Here is a 20,297-nt window from a genome sequence, read left to right on the forward strand (position 1 = left end):
GGGGAGGTGGTCCCAGGAAACCCCAGTCCTGATGGAGATAAAGCAGAAATTGTATCTCAGAGTTACCCCACCCAAGAGACAAGGAAGTTGGGGTATTTATATATCAGCTCCCATCAGTCACTTATTTATTGAGGATCACTCTCAAGGATGAGGGAAGCATTAATTCCCTGGCACCCTTAGCCTATCCTGTACCCTGTCAGAGTGGGATCTGCTGACAGGGCCCAATATTTATACAATTATGCTTGTGGACACTGGGCTTCCCTGGTAATTTAGCAGTAAAGAATCTGCCTGCAATGCAAGAGATGTAAGAGACGTGGGTTCTATCCCTGAATCAAGAAGACCCCCTGGAGGAGGGCGTGGCCACCCGCTCCAGTATTCTTGCCTGGAAAATCCCACAGAGAGAGGAGCCTGGCAGGCTACAGTCCATGGGATGACGAAGACTCAGCCAGGACTGGAGCGATGCTGCTGTGCTCACTGAGGCACAGAGGGTGGAGGCAGGAGGAGGGTACCGATGTGGTAGGACCTAAGGGATGCACGCTGGGCATGAGCAGCGCCTGCTTCAGATGGGTCCTGCTTGTGGCGAGCCTGAGTGCCTCTGTTCAAGGGAGCTACTGGCGTGTAAGCAATGGGGAGCAACGAGGCTTCTCAGTCTGCAGGTGGCATGGCTACATTTTAGAATCTAATTCAAGGGACAAGTGAGTTGGGAAGCTGTACGGGCAAATTTCATAACCTTCCAGAAGGTGATAATGGGGCCATAATCAGGTCATGGTGCAGGGATGAGGAGAAGGGAACCTACACATGCGTGGCCTGTAGGCCATCTGTCATGTGGCCCATGATTCCAGTAGGCCGTCAGCAGGGAGAGGCAGCATGCACAGAGGCGACTGGGTGGGTTGCAGGAGCGGTGGGGGCTCTGGAGGGGTGCTGGGTTTAAGACTCCTTGAATGGCAACTGGAAGGTAGTCTGGAGCTCAAGAGAGAATGCGGGACTGAAAAGTCGGTTGGGAAATCAATGGCAAAAAGGTCAAGCGAAGGTCAAGATTCTTCACAGAAGGGATTTAGAGAGAAGAGACAAAGGCTCAGATCAGAACTTCGACAAATACTCGTGCTGATGAAAGAGGAGCAGGAATATGAGTCAGCAAAACAGGAGGAAATAAGTTGCAAACCCAAGAGGGTTTGCAAACCCAAGAAGAGGATTTTTAGCAGCTAAATCTTCCTGACATAAGATAATCCCCCTCGTCGGGTGCACGCCCGGATCCAGCAGCCATCTCTCCAGAGGAAGCTGGTAGACGTTGTGATGGGTCTGACTCTGTTCTGCACAGGACCACGGTTGCTGTCAGCCTCAGCATCCTAACCAGGTACACGGTGCACCCCGAGCTCAAAGTGTCGGTGGAACTCCGTGTGCCTATGCAGGGGGTGTTTTGTGAGCAGATGGCCCATCACTTTCAGTGCTTTCCAAAGGGCTCTGTGAACCCTCAAAGCACAAGAACCACAGCTCGAAGTAACCAGTGAAATAGCAGCCACCCAACACTGACATTCAGCCCATGGTGGGGTCACAAGAGGGAGACCAGAGGACCTCCCTGAATGAATGTGGATGGAATTTTCCCTACATTTTGTGAGCGAAAACCATCAGAACCAAAGCACTAGACCTACGGTGGCTGCAGGCACATCTAGAGAGTTTCGTCTTTGTGTGAAGTTCACTCTTGTGCCTGCCCCAAGACCACTGCCATCCAGGCTTACTTAACTTGCAGGGCTGCAGACAGAGCCACCAGCCAGCAGAAAAGATTACCCTGGATCTTCCTTCAGAGAACAGAGAGCCTTCTGTTATGGAAAAAGGGGGGAAGGAGAATAAAGCTCCTATTCAAAAGACTTTGAAAAGCATTTTGATGCAAGGAAGTTAGCACCACTGCTGGAGGCACTTCAACCTGCAGAAAGACAGCAATGGTTTCCTACATTTTACATCAGGTGTTTGAGGGTCTCTGGATTGGTCCTGGGAGTTGCAAAGATTGCTGTGTGGAAAGTCACACTACTTCTCCAAAGAGGACACAGTCTGCACATCTCCTCTTACACCTGCTAGCCTTACCAGCAACTCCCAGTTTCAAGGAAGGCTCTTTGGGTGTTTGCTTTCTAAATCCACAACAGGACGACATGGACCCAAATCCACTCGAATGCCCTCTGCTGTACACAGCAGAGGGCAGGATTGGCAGTCACTCCTTGACTCCAGAGATGAATGCCCATCTCTGTCATCCCCCCCAGCCTCAGCAGGCCACCTGGGACAGCTGAGAGAAAAGCCGTGATGCATGTCACAAGAACTGATCCATGGTCCTTGAGGAGGGGAGCAGGAGATGCGCTCAACAGCAAACATTGTCTTGAATCATTCGTGAGGAGATAAACATAGTGCTAGCCCTCATCAGGGCTGGTGAATCTCGGGGACTGTTTCCTCTCAGTAGAGAAAATGAAAAGAGATCTGCTCTGCTTCTTCCAGCTCTGACCTGCTGGACACCTGGCTCCTGGTGGCGGATTCTCCAGTCCACTGGGCCTGCTCATCCCTGCCTCCTGCAAAGCCACTGCATCCCACAGCATCATCGTCGACAAAACCAGAGTGGGACCAAAGAGAGCCTACGAACCACCTGGAGTGTTAGCAACAGCAGCAAGGGTCCACGTCCATAAGCAAGGATTTCCATTTCCATTAAAAAAATAATAGTAACAGAAAATAATCCTTTAAAAGTTAAAGAACACCTAGGTATAAACTACTATGTATAAAATAAGCTTACATTACACAGAACAGGAAATATAGCCAATGTTTTATAATAACTATATATGGAGTATAACCTTTAAAAATTGTGAATCACTATGTTGTACATGTGATACTCATATAATACTGTATATCGATTCAACTATACCTCAATTTTTTTAAAAAGTTAAAGAACTCCTTAAAGTGCATTCAGAGAGCAAGAACGGTAGTGGAGCCCTGCCAACAAATCAGTTTCTTAATCGATTTGTAACTTAGCTGAACAAGTGCTAACTGAGATAGCAGGTTTGATCATTATGTTCTTTTTAAACGCCTTATTTTTATACATTATTTAACTTAGACTTATAATGGGCCATTGGTTAAAGTCAGGAAGCATAAGAAACACTGATGTTAAAATACAACAAATTAATGAAGACTATAAAAAATGATAGTAATTCTCAATCACCCTAGGGTGATTTTTGCCAGATAAGGAAGCTGCAGTCATCTGATCAGAAATCATTTATAGTATATCTAGCTATCTTTACTCCTTCAAAATTTGAATGTTTAAAAAGAAAACATAGTGACAATTATATCCAGTTTGGCTTTTCATTTGTTGAGAATGGAGATTGCCCATATACACAGTATGTTATTTGTGACAAAATGCTTACAAATAGCAGCCTGAGGGCATCGCTCTCATCCTGTCATTTCAAACACAGTCAAAATAAACCATTTATGTTTTTTAGTGCAAAATGAAAGAACCCAAAACACCAGGTCATAAAAGCAGCTTTTGTCTGTCTGATGTTGAATCATATAATTAAATTTCAATCTGTGTTTTAGTATATACTCAGTCCCCAACAAACACGAGAGATGTCGCATTTATTTTGTTGGCAAAACATGCTTTTTCTTGCACAACTAATTAAAAAGAAATTAAATTAACTAATGCCTGCAAAGCACTCACTATAGCAACTAATATAGAGAAAACACAATACAAATGTTAGCCATTATTTTTATTATTAAATTATTATCAGTTGTTAAATGGGAAAAAGTTTAATTTGTTCTCACATTTAATTAATATTATTAAATGTTATTTGTGAAATAAACTTGATAATACAAACTTTAACAATACTAATCTCAATTTAATTAAAATTATGTTTAAATTAACATGATCTAATCTGTACTCAATTTTATGTATTTCTTCTTAATCTCTCCAAGTAGATTTTACTTACAAATCATAAGGGTTCATCAATAATAGATTATCATTTTTCCTTTCTGTGTCAGCAGGAACCAATTAAAAGGATATTGGGAGTGGGGAAACTATCTCATTCACTTAGCCTCAATGATATAATATATTACAGAATTTTTAACATCTAATGTACCTCATGAGTATATCAGAAAAATTAAGAGCATGGAGTTTTGGAGACAGACTCTGGTTCTGACTTTGGACCTACAATGATGAGAGACAAATCACCCATGCTTCATATTCCTTAGTTTCACCACTGTTAAATAGGAGAAATTTCTCTTACAGTCTTAAGAGTTAAATGTATTCATAATTTAGAGTATTTAGAACAAAGCCCTGCACAGCATTAATTTTCAAGAGTATTGTCTATTTTTCCATAATGATAAAATTCCACTGAAAAATATTAAAGAATTTAATAAATGAGGATACACATTATGTTTCAGGATGGAAAGAAATCTTATTATAGAAATGTCAATTCTCAGGTTATTCTGTATCATTTACTTCTGATCTGAATTGAAATAACAGCAATTCTTTCTGGAAATTGATGACATGACTAGAAAATGCTACTGGGAGAAGAATAAATTTATGAGAATATCTAAGAAAAAAATGAGAACTTAGGATAATGCAAGTTAGTTGTATTATTGGGTGTTATAAAATCATTATAATTATGTCAGTGATGATGAAACAGATAAATTTAAAACACTAAGTTTCCCAGAGGTAGATCTTAAAATGCATAAAAGCAAAATATTTGATAAAGTTCATGGCACACACTAATGAGGAAGGAATGTACTATTCAATAAAATATATTAGAATATTTATTCAGTTATTGGGGAAAGTAAATTAATTTCAAGTCTGTTTTCATACCTTATACCAAATAACATTCAGGGAATTTTTTTAAATTAAACCTTAATAAAGGTAAAAGAATAGAGGTTAAAATGTATTTGATCACCAGATAAATAAAGAACATTTAAGTAGCAAAAGAATTGTGTCTCCATTATCATTGTCATAGATAACTTTGAACATTTACTATGCGCTAGGCAGTGCGGAAAGTGCCTTACACACATTTCTCAAAACGACAGCGTGATGTCTCGTTGATTTCATTCTAGAAACACGGAAGTTGAGATATAAAAAGCTTAAAGAAGAAAGTGGCAGAATCAGAACATGAACCTGGGTGGTGCGATTCTAGACCCTGTGATCTTAGGTTTTTTCCACCTAAATATACATGTAATTGAGATAAAATTGGAGAAGAAAACACAAAATTATAAAAAGAAAATGAACTAAGATATAAACAAAAATTGAAATAGAGGAAGTGAAAATGGATAACAAACTTGGGAAAAAGTTAATTTCTGTAAATCAACTCTAATAAAATAAATTTTTTTAAAAAAAGAAAATACAAAAAACGTTGAACTTCTGTAATCATTTGCACACACACACACAAAACACATTGAGACATCTTTTTTTAAAACATAAAATCCATGCAACTTTCTTCGTTTTCCTTCACAATGATCATACTTAGAACTAGAAAGACTTAAGAAGGCATCAATTAGACATTGCCAAACTACTTTTCAGAAATGACACACGAATTTATATTCCCCACTAGTAGCAAAAGAATAGGAAGCCTAAAAAGTATTTATACCTTTTGATCTAGAAATTCTACTTCTAGGAATCTGGTCTAAGGGAAATCTTGGAAATGTAGACAGAATTATAACCATAGAGACATGCGTGTAAATTTTTTCATTAAAATAAGGATTTGGGGGGGGGGGATAATCTAAATGCCCAACAATAAGAAAATGGTTGAGTAAATTAAGGTATATCTAAGAGATAATATACAGTTTTATACTATAGTTCAGGAATCAGCAAATTATAGCCTGTGGACTAAGTCCAGTCTACTGCCCATTTATTTTTTCCTGTTTTTTCCAATAAAGTTTTATTAGAACACAGTCACATTAAAAAAATAAAATTATGCCTTCATGATATACCACTCAAAAATGACTAAGTGATCTTTAAGATTCTTTTGAGATTGGGAGATTAAATCACTTCCAAAAAGTTCATATAACAAAACAGCCAAAACGCCAACTCAGTCACTATTCTTGGTTTATCCATCATATTCCTCTCCAGTCTTCACTCTTACTCTGTGTCCCAGGAGGCTGACCTATCTACATGGCATAAACGGATTTCCTTTCCCCCTGGCTTTCAGTTCAACCACAAGGAGGCATCATAAGATGAGAGGCTAGGAAGGGAAAAAGTTTACAGTATTTATTCCCTTATGTCTTCTTGTCACTTAACAATAGTTACATTGCCACCTAAGGCTTCAACAACTTCAGAGACCCCTCTCCCTCATCTACAGATTTCCCTGGATTCCAGTCACAGTTCCTTCCCCTCTCCTCTTTCAGTCCAGGGGAAGGAACGGCTTGCTGTTCTTACTAATTACTGGATGTTTCACCATCCTTTTGTCTACTTGGATTCCTTCATCCTGCTCACACCTTTATAAATAATTCTTTCACTAACCTCTCTTTGATTACTCTTTTGAGTGGACCACTTTTCTCTTGACTTTTACAATACTCAGTACTGGAAGTGGCACCAAGAAATAGGGTCTAAAAATGGGATTTGGGAATTGAGTTACCAGCCTATTTGATGACAGCTTCTTTTAAGGGCAAATGGGATAGCGACACTCTGTTGTAAGGAGGGGTATTACCACTATTCAAATCACTGGTGGTGGTATATGGAGAATGACAGTAGAAAACAAAATGCAGGGAGCTGAAGTGCCTCTGGCACTCTGGCACTATAGTGACAATGGTGATTCCAAAGACTTTGGGATGGGCCAACTGCTCTGACTGCTGTAGGGCAGAAAAGGACAAAACATAAGACCTTGAATTCCTATAGAATATCAGGAAGTCTTCATGGCAGATTCTAAAGGAATGCTGCATCCTCTTAAATGGCAGGGCAGATGTGGCTGGGGACCAGTATAAGCAATAGAGTTCTCGAACCATGAATATGGATCTTTGCCAGCTGTCTTATGCTAAAGCAGTGGTCCTCAACCGGAAACAGTTTGCCTCCCAGGGAACATTTGGCAATGTCTGGAGACTTTGTGGGTTACCACAACGGTGGAGGGGACTACTAGTAGATAGAGACTAGAGATGCTATAAGTACAAGAGAGGCACAGAATAGCCACATACACAATCATTTAGCCCAAGATGTCAGTAGTCCTAAGGTTTGGAGACACTGTGCTAAGGTAAGGGCCCTGTTTGGGAAGATATAAGACCCTGTAAATGGAATGTGAACATGTAGGTAGATGAGAACTTTGAACCGCTAAATCCTCCTGAAATTTCCTGGCTGGTTGAAATGGATCTTCATCCACATACAAAGAAATCAGATTTCCCTTGCAGAAAAATTGTATGTGAAGCTACTGATCTGACAAATCCTGGTCAATAAAAATAACCAGAAAACATTTGCGTTCACAAGGCAGGTACAGCAGTATACCTTCACTCTCTTATCCCAAAGTTATGTCAGCTCTCCTATTCTGCCACAACACAGTCTATTCTCTGCTGCAGTGTTGTCTTTCTATTCCATAGAAAATCACAGTAGCCTATTACACTGGAATAATTATGTTTAGCTGGATCTGTTGGGAACGAATGAGTAAGAACCCTACATATTTTAATAAGACATACGCGTGCCAGATAATGGGGTATAAACCCTACAACAATTCAAGGACCTGACATATAAGTAAAGTTTCTAAGTGTGCCATAGTCCAAAACAGATAGGTATATTCCCTCTAAAGTGACAAAAATATTCCTTTCCTTCCACCGTTCACCACAAAGGAAAGCATAATGCATGATATGGCCTCTTTGGATTGTGGAGGAATCACATAACATCCTTGGGCATCTTGCTCTGACTCCTTGCCAGATAACTGGTAAGTCTTCCTGTTTTCAATGAGGCCTGAATCCAGAGAAATTTCTACAGAAGTTCCTGGATATAAGCTGCTTTATGGCTTTGTTATGTGATGACCCAGTGCATCCAATTGTACTAGAAATATCTGTGGCAGATTGAGATGCTATAAAGAGTCTCTGGCAAGCCCTAATATAAAAATTACAGAACAGATGCCAAGGTTTTAGAGCAGGAATTCTAGTAATAGTAATAGTGCTCTACTTGAAAAGCAGCTCCTAGATTCCTGCTAAGCCATGGAAAAGACTGAACACCAGGCCATGGCTGAACACCTAGTGACGATGTGACACAAACCACCCATCATAAACTGAGTGCTATATGATCTGCTGAATTATCAAACTGGAAGTACAGAGCAGAATTCCATGGTCAAATGGAAATGGTACATATAAGGTCGAGCATGCACAGGTCAGAAGGAAAAGTAGATTATACAGCAAATGGCTCATACTTCCATGGCACTTAGCCCACAGCTTCAGCACATCTGCCTCGACCCACACAGCCGCCTCGACCCACACAGCCACCTCGTGTGGAGCTCCCTACAACCAGTAAAGAGAGAAGGGAAAAGCATGGCCTGGTTTACCACATAGTATGCTCAACTGAGTCAGAAGTGGGTGGACAATAGATTGTGAACCCCACTCAAGGGTGACCCTGAAAGTCAATGGTAAGGGGAAACCCTCCCAATGGGCAGAAACTTGGGAAATACACATAGCTGTTTCCATCACATGCAGAGAGAAAGAGCCTAATAAATATACCCTGATTAGTCAGTCACCAACAGGTAGACAGATTGTCAGAAACATACCAAGAACAAGAATGAAATATTGGCAACATAGGCATGTATGAGGAAGGACAACTTAGAGTTGGTTCAGAGTATGTGTGAAGAAGTCCACGTCCCATGGGTATCCTCACCAGGGGGCATTGATGGCACAAAGGCTCTCAGTAATCACACAGATGAAATGACCACCTTTGTGTAGCCAGTCACCGTCACCTGTGTCCCCAATTACCCAGACACGGGATCAATACACCCGCATAAGGTATTAACCATAGGTTAAAGAAAATGCGTCAAGCAGCCGAGGTGCTGACCGAGGATCAGCAGCTCAGGGAATGGCTGGTGGAAAAAAAGCTCTGGTTATCAGCTTATGCCTGTGACCAGCTGCAGGCCAGACTAAAGCGCCTATATTTTATATCAATTATTTATTTTTTTCCCACTACCTTTTAATGCACACCAGTAGAGGCTAGCATTTTAATTAGATGACTGGTGGGAGTATAACTGAATTGATCTCCTCCTGTATGCGTGCTCAGTCGTGTCTGACTCCTTGTGGCCCATAGACAGTAGTTAGCCAGGCTCCTCTGTCCAGGGGACTTCCCAGGCAAGAATACTAGAGTGGGTTGCCATTTCCTTGTCCAGGGGATCTTCCCAACACAGGAATCAAACCCACATCTCTGGTGTCTCCTGCATTGGCAAGCAGGTTCTTTATTAGCTGAGCTGCAGGGGATCTCCTCCTACTAAGATCCAACAGCTGATGGGCTTTTGTGCTTCCATGGAGTTGGGACCATAGGTATTTTTCCTGACAAAGGAGTAGAATCCTGTTTTGTGCCCAGGGTGGCTGGCCCAGATGGAATACATGACCCAAACTCCCCTGTCACCTCTGGCTTTTGGTTGGTTTCGCCAGTGGGAGGGGACTGGGAAATTGTAGGGAAAAGAAGCTGTAGCGCTTACTCCCCCAGCACCCTCTATACTAAATTTCAGTTTATAAAACAGCTTAGAACCATAAATTCTGCTCAGCAGCCTCTCTCTTATGACTTCAGCTCTCCCTGAGTTCCTAACAGCTCCTTCCCCCTGCCCCTTCAAGCCCAAGGGTAGCAATGGTTTCCAAACATGCAGTTGTTAACCCCAAGGTGCATCCCCACCTGCTGCAGGTTCCCTCCACCCAGTCCACACCACTGTAAACAGTTTTTGTCCTTTCGGTTTTCTGCTTCTTTTCTGCTATAGGCAGCTTCACTTCTCAGAGCAGAAAACCTAAGGCCTAGAAGAGGGATGGATCCAGCTGCTCCCCAACCACCCCCAGGAACCTCTCTAGGGACCAGACCACAAGGCTTTGCCTGGACACCACCATCCAGAGAACACGCCTCTAGAAATCCCCTTGTCTGTACTCAGACCGCAAAATAGTTTTCAGGCTGGTGATAAGTGTTTCCAGAGAGCAAAAGAGAGTCAGTGCTGAGCTAGTTTCCAACCCTAGGTTCTAGGGTCCCAGTGTGGGACGCTCCCATGCCTTCTGCTCTCATCATTTCATGAAAGAGACATATATTCAAAAAGTACCATTGACTGGACCTGCCAGCCTCTTCTGCCTGAATTACCCTGGGATGGCCAGGACTGGTCCACTTCTCAGGAAGGACCTCAGCTTCCCATCACCCTCATTTACATACACAGGTCCATACACAAACAAATGCACTGATGGCAATCCGTGTACCACACTGCACCAGGCATGGGAGTAGTTATGATTTTCATTGTCTCATAGGCTGGAGGAAGATTCCCTAGGCAAACAGAGATCACTTTTAAAATGGAAAGGAAAAATGAGAAATGGCTAAACACAATGGAAAATTATGCAGCTATTAAAGATATTTATGGAGAGTCTGAAACAGTACAGAAAGCGTTTATGGTAAAAATGTTAAGAGGAAAAAGCAGGGTACAAAACAATATCTATATAGTATGCTATCACTGTATAAAAATGCATAAGGAAAAAATGGACTGGAAGGAAATGCACCATAATGCTAACAGTGGAACATGGGGCAACATTGCTCTGTATGTAACAAACGTACTGTACTAGGCATCCATTACTTTATGTTTTATCTTAACCTTCTTATTTATACAAGTAGTTATGAAAAATAGTCTCATTTTTAAAACACTCCAGCTGTAAGTATGAAACTCAAGTCCCCCTCAAGGATGCCAATCCCAGTGCTTTCCGTAGATAATCACTGTTTTCAGTTTGTTTTGTAGCTTTTCATATATGTAGAGAAATAAAGTTCATTTATGGGGAGGATGGGGTGCACCTGATGTGAAGAACTGACTCATTGGAAAAGACCCTGATGCTGGGAAAGATTGAAGGCAGGAGGAGAAGGGGACAACAGAGGATGAGATGGTTGGATGGCATCACCAACTCAATGGACATGAGTCTGATCAAGCTCCAAGAGTTGGTGAACGACAGGCAAGCTTAGCGTGCTGCAGTCCATGGGGTCGCAAAGAGTCGGACACAACACAGTGACTGAACTGAACTAACATAACTGGGGGCTTGTTATACAAATTGTTCTGCTAATTACTTTCTTCACTTAGTAAAAAAACTTGGATGGATTATGTAATACTATACACATAACTAGCTGAAGGATTTTTAAACTTTAAAAGCAGGTCTAATAGAACTATTTCACAGTTTAATTAATATTCAGGACATTTAAGTTTGTTTTCATTTTGTCACTGTAAAAAAAAATAACTTGGAATGAACAGTCGCTTGAATGTCTCTTTGCACACATTAGGACTATGTTTCTAGAATAGACATTAAGAAATGGAATTTCCAGTTGAAGATCTGGATATTTTATTTATTTATTTTTATTTATTTTTTATTTATTTTTATTTATATTTATTTATTTTTTTTACTAGTTGGAGGCTAATTACTTCACAACATTTCAGTGGGTTTTGTCATACATTGACACGAATCAGCCATAGAGTTACACATATTCCCCATCCCGATCCCCCTTCCCACCTCCCTCTCCACCCGACTCCTCTGGGTCCTCCCAGTGCACCAGGCCCGAGCACTTGTCTCATGCATCTCACCTGGGCTAGTGATCTGTTTCACCATAGATAATATACATGCTGTTCTTTCGAAACATCCCACCCCCATCTTCTCCCACAGAGTTCAAAAGTCTGTTCTATACTTTTGTGTCTCTTTTTCTTTTTTGCATATAGGGTTATCGTTACCATCTTTCTAAATTCCATATATATGTGTTAGTATGCTGTAATAATCTTTATCTTTCTGGCTTACTTCACTCTGTATAATGGGCTCCAGTTTCATCCATCTCATTAGAACTGATTCAAATGAATTCTTTTAATGGCTGAGTAATACTCCATGGTGTATATGTACCACAGCTTCCTTATCCATTCGTCTGCTGATGGGCATCTAGGTTGCTTCCATGTCCTGGCTATTATAAACAGTGCTGCGATGAACATTGGGGTGCACGTGTCTCTTTCAGATCTGGTTTCCTCAGTGTGTATGCCCAGAAGTGGTATTGCTGGGTCATATGGCAGTTCTATTAATAGTTTCCAAGGACACATCAGATTTCCCCAGACACCACTGGCTACTTCCAGGGAAACTGGGGGTCTCAACTGGTCAATCAGTCCTAGGGCTCTAGAAGTGAGGTTTTCTAGCTTCCAGGGGTTCATGGGGTCGCTGAGGGACTGCCCAGCATGGAGGAACAAAGATTCTCTACAATGACCCACCAGATATGCCCTGGGGATCAGACCACAGATCCTGCCTGGTTCCAGTCTCCTGAAGCATTCTATTTCACATTCAGATTATGAAAAGCAGTATAGCCAACGGAGAAAGGTTTCTCAAAGAAAGCCCAGTACCCACTTAAAGCTCACCATGAACCTTATATCTCATGCAGAAAGGAGTTTGTATCTCTAAAGACCTGACCCCCTGGGAGTCTGAAAGTCAAACCTAAGCATTTTAACATTCCAGATGCTTCATACCTGGAAGAAACATAATATAACGTTGTCCTTGCTTTCTGAAGAAATGTCTTAACTCACAGAAGTAAAATGCTTTCCAACTCAACCTGATCACGGCTACAGTGGGCTCTATCTCGCTAGACAGCCTGGGTCTCAGCAGGGGCCGCTTGGCCTTTCACACTTCAGACAAGCTGTCAACCAAACCTCCTTTAAGGACCCCTGAACAGGCCTCAGAAAGGCCTGTGCACTCCCACCTCTGATTCCTCTGGATCCAAGGCCAGGAGCCAGGCCCAGGGGTCTACCTGAGACCTCACCCTCCTGCCTGGGACTCTTTTTGCAGGTCCCCTCTATCAGGGTCAAGGGCATGGCCCAGCAGCAGACAGGAGGCCCAACAGCTGGGACAAGATACACGGTGACACTGGAAAGACTCTCACAGGGGCTCTTAGGTCCAGAGGAAGGAGAGGTGTCTGAATCTCGCATCTGTGGTGGGGGCCCCCCGCCAGCCCTTATCCCCACTTTGAACTCTTAGACTTGCTATGACTTTGGGCAAACTATAAACCCACATCCACGTGTCTAAACATTAATAGTGGCCATCACCTACCAATCCACAGTATGTTAGTTGCTTAGTCGTGTCTGACCCTACGCGACCCCGTGGACTGTAGTTCATCCCCAGAACAAACCCCAAATCCCTCCCCTTGGCTGCTCTCCCAGCTCAAGGCCATCATCCCTCTCCTGGGGGACTACCAGAGACCCCTAACTGGTCTCCCTGTTTCCACTCTTGGCCCCTAATGGTTTATCCTCTACACAGTAGTTAGATGTTTTCTTATAAAATAAATTGCATAATGTTACTCCCCAACCTAGAAACTTCAAATAACTTCCTATTGCGCTTGGAGAAAATGCAAATCTGTCACAGAGAACAAGTCCCCAAATGATCCAACCCTGCCTACCTCTGCAGCCTCTCCTCTCAACCTCTCCCCACCCTCTACCCATCTCTCCTTATGCCTTCAACACATCATACTCGTTTCTGACTCAGTCTGATTTAGGTTTCCCAGGAGCAGAAGCTGAGAGGAGGTTCACATGAAAGGTATTTATGAGGGGGGCATTCCCACAAAGCCCATAAGGAAGTGAACCATAAGGATCAGGAGCAGAGGAAGCCAGGTGGGCGAGTTCCATCTACAAAATCCCACAGTCGGTCACCTGACGCACTACCTCCAGGGAATCTGGGAAACTCCCCTCGAGGACGAAGGGACTGGCGGTACATGCCGGCACCCAGCAGTCACTGGTTAAAGGCTGCCTCCAAGGAGCTGTGGGGCATGAAAACCCCCCAGCGATCTTCTGCTGTCCTTGTGCAGGAAAAGGGCTCCAGCGGCCTGAGGTCGGTTTGCCAACAGAGAGTGGCAGGCACCAGCAACTGGGAGGGGAGGCAGGAAAGGATGGCGGAGATGGACAGGAGCGTGCACAAGCCTAGGGAGGGATGCACAGAGACGGGAACAGAGCAGCCACGGCCTCAGCAAAGGCTCTTGGCCTGCTTTTCTCTCTGCCTCGGCCCATAACTCACTCTCCACTTTCACTAGAGTATCCGCTCAGATGTGGGCCCAACAGCCTAAAATAACCTTCCGTCCCATCCTGTCATTCTCACCACCTTACCCCGCTTTCCTTTTCTTCATGGCACAAACCACCATGTGCCGTGACCTGGCTCACTGACTGTTCCCCTGTGTCTCCCCTAGACTAGAAGGGGGACCCCATCTGGCTCCCTCTCATCCGTGTCCCTGGCACTTAGCACAGTGGGTGTCTTAAGCCCACTTGGTTAGTGTTGCCTGGCACATCTCAGGCAATTTATGCAACTTTTTTTAATCATACTTAACAAGCATTTGTGTAGCACTACTTTTCTAAATTCCTTACAATTCACTTAATTCTCTGAGTAATCCAGTGCCGTAGGTCCTGTTATTATCCTCATGTCACATGTCGGGAAGCAGAGACTCAGAGGTTAAATAACTGCACAGCTGGGGAGAGGTATAGACAGGGAGTCAGGCCATCCAAGGGGCTGTGGAGGCCGCACCAGCTCTGAAATGACCAGCCACAAGGTGGGCGATGGGGCTTCCCTGGTGACTCAGATGGTAAGGAATCTGCCTGCAGGCAGGAGACCCAGGCTCCACCCCTGGGTCGGGAAGAGTTCCTGGAGAAGGCGATAGCTTCCCACTCCAGGATTCTTACCTGAAGAATCCATGGACAGAGGAACCTAGAGGGCTATATTCCATGGAGCCGCAAAGAGTCAAACACTACTGCGCGACTAACACATACACGCACACAAGGTATGTATCATTATCCTCTATTTACAGAAGCGGGAACAGTGGCTCAGTGACGTGACATGACTTTCCCAGAAGTGGTGGGAGTGAGGCTGGGATTCTGATCCCTAAGCTGGTTCCCCCACTAAGGTGCCAACATGAGTGGAGTTCTATGGGCAGCATAAGCAGAGCCCCATCCCTCTTTCTGTGGCTTCCGGCACACTCTTAGCCCTCTCCATTGGGCCCTGGTGGTGATTTCTAGCCCACTTCCCGAGGAGCGAGGAAGCACTGCCCAATGGCTGGGGAAGTCTCTCGGGAGGGATTAACTCTTGTGTGATTCCCACTGAGACATGGGCGTCCCAGGACCAAAGCCCTTTCCTCCTCCCACAACCATACGCGTTGGGCGACCAGAGTTGGGACGCTGATGTGATCCAGACACACTGCAGACAGTAAATCCCATGGCAGCCTGTTCAGCTGCCCTGCTAGAGGTTGAACAAAACTCTCACAAGCTTCCAGACAAACACAGCCAATAATGCTTAAGTTGTGTGTGAGAGAGAGAGAGAGAGTTGGAAGGGGTAAGAGAAGCTGGAGGGACACGTATACAGGCAGGTAGATGAGTGAGGCAGTGATCGGACGTCCCACCTCTCAGGCTGGAAACTTCCACCATCCAGAGCAAGACCTTGTTAACCCGGACATCACGGCCTACCATGCTGCTCGCCGGGCAGGGCAGCTCACCTGAAGGGAGCCCTCCCACCAGCAGAGCGATTCCTGCCACACTGCATTTACCCTGCCCATCCAAGCAGCTTTGTCACAAAGATACACACACCCCACCTTCAGCCAGCAAGCCCACGTCCGGGCTCAGCTTGCCAACAATTACAGCAATTCCCAAATTGCTATAGACAAGTCACTAGGAGCCACTCAGTACCTTCTAATTAGTGTTATACGCTGATTATCTGAGGCTATTGATATTGGCCCTAATCAGTAATTACAGTTCTCACATAAAATATTTAATGACCATTCATAATACAAGAAATCTGATTAAGGAGAGAGCATTTTGCTTAGATTTCCACAGTGGTTTCCTGAAGACTCAGCTTGTTTGTTTTTTTTTTTCTAGGTAAGAGTAAATACAGTCAACACAGTTACCTACCAAAGGCGGTGGAAAATAGCAAATTCAGATTCATACCCCACTCCCACTCCTCTGAAACATTCAGCAACAGCTACCACAAAAGGGGCAGAGACCATGGACGGATGATTCACAAATATGAGTGGCCAACAAATCTCACTGAAAATCAAGAAATGCACATTTAAATCAGATACTGTCCCTTCGATCAAATCAGCAGACTGACAACTCTACCCCTGCAGCTGTTGCTTAAAATGTGTGCTGCTGACCTGAGTTTTCTCTGCCACATCTTCCCCTCTTCTGGAGAAGGCACCCTCCTGCAAGGAATCACCCTCCACCCCCACACCTCCTCCACAGTCACGTGGCTAGAAGTGGAGCAGTCACGTTCTGCCTTTCCACCACTGGCAGCTACTGCAAATGGCCAGAATTAGAACTCTGACCTAAGTTGGGCCCCTCTTAGGTATCCACTATGGTGGGTCAGGATGGGCCAATATGACACTTCCCTGTGAGCTTTCAATTTGGGCAGAAGGATAAGTTTTACTCCCTTTCTAGTGCAAAGCTGCAAGGTACAAGCCAGAAGAGCCAGAAGTAAACACATTCTGTTAAACTCGCTGTGTTGTTTACACACAGCTTTGCACAACCCAAGACCTGGAACTGGCTAAAGACACTTAGTACTGTGGCCATACACAGCAACAAAGAGGTGCCCACGCCACAGCCCTCCGCCCCTGCCTGTCATCCTCAGAAATGATGGCAATTTGCCTGAGTTCTCATCCCAGGCAGTCATGAGCACACCCAGGGAACCCGAAGTGAACTGGGCATCGGGCCCCCGTGTTGCCTTTGGGAGGCGGGGGAACCCTGTGCCATGTCACTGTCGCGGTCTCAGGGATGCAGGCACTCCCTCCTGCGAGAACTACAATTATCACTTGCACCACCAGGTCTCAGTAAGGCCGCCAACACACAAAATACTCCAAATGTGGACTTTAAGATGTGATTCCCAAAACTCTAGGATCTCCCTTTAGGTGGAAGAACCCAAGTGTAGAAATTCCCAAATGCTCCCGACTTTGCAGCCCTCTGACCTTCCAAGGAGCTCGGCGGCCTTCCTCTTCCAAGATTCCTTCTCTTCTCTGAGCTCGACACAGTTAAGTGAATTCTCACACAGCTTTTCTAAATGTGGGCACAACTCAAATCAGACAAACAGGGTCCAGCTCCTCACAGGCCATAAGGGGCCACTTTAATAAATAAATAGGAACACAATCTACAACTGTACCCAAAGACATTCCTGTCTCTTGCTATCACCCCTGTGCAGGTATTAATATCACCTTTCACTCAAAGGCCTGGTGGTTGGGCAATAAATTAGCCTTATCTCTACATAAAACTACAAACAGCCTAGCCCCAGCCACACAGACATACATCCTCAAGGGCCCTCTTACTTCCTTCATCATGGTGGAATCTTCTGCCTAGTCTGAACTCCAGGCAATATCTTTTAAACCTCTCTTCTGCTGTGTGCAAAATGCCTGAGAAGCAAAATCCAAGTCCTTTTTCCAGCCGTCAGCTCACAAAATGGTTGAGCCAGTCTTGTGCCCTTCCCCTCGTATGTGTGCCGGGCTGCCTTGCCCTTTTCAGCATGCAAGCATCTTTAATAGGTATGAAGAAGCATTTCTCTCTGCAGACTGGTCTTTAGTTCAAGGGAAATTACCAAAACTTTACTGGTGTTGGAATCCGAGAGAAAATGAAATCACCTTCATGTGACTCCTTTTAACAGGTTTGTAAGAAACAGTAGAAATTCCTTCCCACCCCCACCTCCATAGTTTGCCTTATTCTGGATTGGTGGGCTCACACATAGGACTTCAGAAAACTGCTCCTATGCAGGCCTGCCAGTTACTTCTCTGCTCTGAAGTCAGACTGCCAGGGTTCCACCCCGCCTCCACCACTCACTAGTTCTGTGTGACCTTGGGCACATCCCTTAATATTTCTAAGTCTCAGCTTCCTCGTCTACAAGTTGAGAGGTTAGGTGGGAAAGCACATACAGAGCATTTAACCCAGAATTTGCACCATGAGGAATTTTAGATAAATGTTACCTATTGCTATTAATAATATTAATGGTCCACTAAGGCAAACTTAAAGTAGATGAGTAGGGCATATCCTGGTAACAAATGGCTTCAACCTTTGAAAAGTTGGCTTGCTGATATTTATGGCTGATCTGACCACAAACTAAGTCAATTTCGTGGAGGCATAAACTGAGACCAGGAAAGCCAAGCTCTTGCCCCCAAACTCCAACCTCTGAAAGCCCAGGCAGGGCTCGAAGTCCCACACTCACCTCTCCATTCCAGAGAGAACACATCCTTCCTTGACCTGTGCCCATCAGAGAATTCATTTTATATGCAGTGTGTGAGAGACATCATTGTTATCCCCATTCTGAAGGTAAGAAGCCTGAGGCCTAGAGAGGTTAAGTAACTTATCCAAGGTTGCCCAGCTTGTAAACGGCAGAGAGGGATATGATCCTCTATCTGCCAGAATCCCAAGCCTCCAGTATTAACGAGGAGGTCATATTACTGCTTTTTCCACTCCAAGGAAAAACTTCATCTTGCCTAACAGCAGGGCAGAAACAAGGAGAATTCAGCCAAATGGTGACTTTGGGAGGAAGGGTTAGTGGCCCAGGGGACCAGGGCCAGGGGGGTGAAGAGAACCCAGCTGATGAGGAACATGCTCCTTCACCTCTGACCTCCAACAGGACTGAATCGTCCCTGGCACCGAGCTCACCTCCCCCTCCGCCTCCCTTCGCAAAGCCCCTGGGTCCCACCATACACTTACTGCACACCCCACTCAGCCCTCCCTTCTGAGGCCCGCACTGCTGCAGCCACACCATCTGCCTCTTCCTCCTGATGGCTGTGGGTAGCTGAGCTCCAGGAACAGGGTCCTAAAGCCAAAACAAGGACTGCAAGTGGAAACACACCCTGATTCCAAGAGATGCTGAAGCCAAGAGTGACACTCCGCAGGGAAGGAGTGTCCAGCAGTGTGTGCGATGACCCTTTAGCTGGTAACTAACACCCACCCCTAGCCATCCAGCCTCAGCTGGAGCACCATGTGCCCAGGCCAAAGCCCTCAGGAGCGAGAGAAGAAGGAAGAAGGTGCCTGCCTTCCAGAAGCACATCACATCCTCCAGGTAGAGCAGAGAGACCCTCCTGGAAGCCCATGTGAGTGGCTCAGAGTAAGGTCTGGGTTCTGTTAGAGACAAAAATCATGCCCAGGCCTGGGACCAGCCAGGCTGCTGAAGCTTCTTGGAGAAAGCCAACATGCACCATTTGTTCACAGGGCCACCATCACCTGCTGGTTTCCCTAGACTCCCATGTTCACTGGCAGCATTAGGTCAGGGGCAATTTGCAGATGCCAGCCCACTGATGGCCAGGTCTGCGTGCTGCTGGGAAGGAAGCAGGACAAGCACGACTCCCTTGGGGGGAGTCACGTTGTCTAAAGATTCTCCCCCATGATATTCTGGTGTGCACTTTTGTGCTCTGGGTGAAGAGAGCAGGCAGCGCCTCTGCTGAGCCCTCGCTGGCCCCCTGTGCTCCCAGACACCCTCCACCCCAGGACTCTTTTCCACCCCAAAAGCCCAGTCCCAGCGCTCTATGCCTCCCAGGTGGCCTTGTACCCGCAGATGCCCACAAAGGTGGTTATCACCTGTCTTACAACCTCTCTTGGGCAAAGCCACATCCTCAACCACCCCACTTCCCTGAAGTAGGGAGCAAAGGGATGTTTTCTACTTTAACGGCCACAGTTAAATGTTTCATGGGCCAAAACTGAGGCCAGATCACTTTATAATTATTCTTCTGGCTCCTGCATAATTGATGTGCCTTATGCACTTTTCATGATCTAATTTATCTACGTCCTAAACTATTTTGTAAAACCTGAGTCCCATCTGTAATGATCTATGTCCCATTAGAAAGTCTACAAGGGATTTGCTCCCCGAGCCCTGTTGGTGGACATAACTCAGCTTCACTGGGCAGAGGTAGAGGGGTGGAGGCCCAAGTCTAGACTGTTTCAATTAGAAAACACAATCGGGGGGCTCAGAAGGCAGGGGGGATTCCCCAGAGAGGCCAGTCTCAGGACAAGAGGCAGGAGGGGAGGGAGCAGAGGACTTCCTGGGGGCAGTTACAGAGTACCTGGAATTGTGATGACAACCATAACAGTGACCACCACTCTCCTGAGACCTAGGACCAGGTCTGTGCTAGCACTTTCCAGGCACTGTTTCATTCATTCCTCACTCATGAGGTCGAG

Source organism: Muntiacus reevesi, chromosome 1 (genome assembly GCF_963930625.1).
Source record: "Muntiacus reevesi chromosome 1, mMunRee1.1, whole genome shotgun sequence".
NCBI classification, from domain to species: domain Eukaryota; kingdom Metazoa; phylum Chordata; class Mammalia; order Artiodactyla; family Cervidae; genus Muntiacus; species Muntiacus reevesi.